Raw genomic sequence first — 1,135 nt, 5'->3', positions numbered from 1 at the left:
GGAAGGTAATTGGTTAATTATAATAAACCAACTGCTTGGCCTCATAGCTTAGAACATAGGTGGGTGGAATAAACAGAATAGGATGCTGGGCGGAAGAGGAAGTGAGGTCAGACTCTGCTCTGCTCCTGGAGAGACGCCATGCTCTGCTCTCCCTGGCAGATGCACGCAATGAAGCTCCTCAGACCCAGGATGGACATAGGCTAGAATCTTCCCGGTAAGCGCACCTTGGGGTGCTTACACAGATGATTAGAAATGGGCTAAATTAATATGTGAGAATTAGCCTGTAAGCGTTAGAGTTCATGGGCCAAGCAGTTCTTAAATGAATACAGTTTGTGTGTTGTTATTTCGGGCATGAGCTAGCCAAGCGGCCGGGGTGTTGGGGACGCAGCCCCGCCGCCGCTTCTTATTTCAACAGAAACCGCTGCTCAGTTTCTTGCCCTGAAGTGGCAGCAGCTGGTGGGGGCGCTGGGTGTGGATTTGAAGAGCGGGAGCCAGGAGCTCAAACAAACAGTGGTAAAGGTGGGTACTCAGAGCTCTGGGAGACTTGAGGAGCACAGGGAAGTGTGAAAGAGAAATCCACATAGCACTTAGTTCTTGTTGAGGGAAGACCTTGCTAATCGGTGCTGAACTTTTGGTGGCCATCAGGTCTATGTGCAGTGAAGACAATGAACATGGGAAGACAGGAACAAGGAAATGGCCTGCACTCAGGGACGTGATTGGTCAGCCATCTAGGACCGCGGGCCCAGCAACTATGCCCTGGCTTCTATTGAGGATCTATACATCCCACTCTAAGGGCCGGTTGGTCCCAGGCACTAAGCTAAAGGAGATCCCACAGAAGATGAGGACTGTTGTACTGTTGAAATATGAGCGGCGGCGGGGCTGCGTCCCCAACACCCCGGCCGCTTGGCTAGCTTATGCCCGAAATAACAACACACAAACTGTATTCATTTAAAGAACTGCTTGGCCCACGAACTCTAGCCCTTACAGGCCAATTCTCGCACCTGGACTAGCCCATTTCTAATGATGTATGTAAGCACCCCAAGGTGCGCTTACCGGAAAGATTCTAGCCTAAGTCCATCGTGGGTTGCAGCTGCCTGGGAGAGCTGAGCATGGCGTCTCTGCTCCAGCAGAGCTG

This window comes from Alexandromys fortis, unplaced genomic scaffold (assembly GCF_014885135.2).
Source record: "Alexandromys fortis isolate MF-2015 unplaced genomic scaffold, M_Fortis_MF-2015_v1.1 scaffold_6, whole genome shotgun sequence".
NCBI classification, from domain to species: domain Eukaryota; kingdom Metazoa; phylum Chordata; class Mammalia; order Rodentia; family Cricetidae; genus Alexandromys; species Alexandromys fortis.
The sequence above is the reverse complement of the archived record's forward strand: the minus strand, read 5'-3'. Positions refer to the sequence as shown.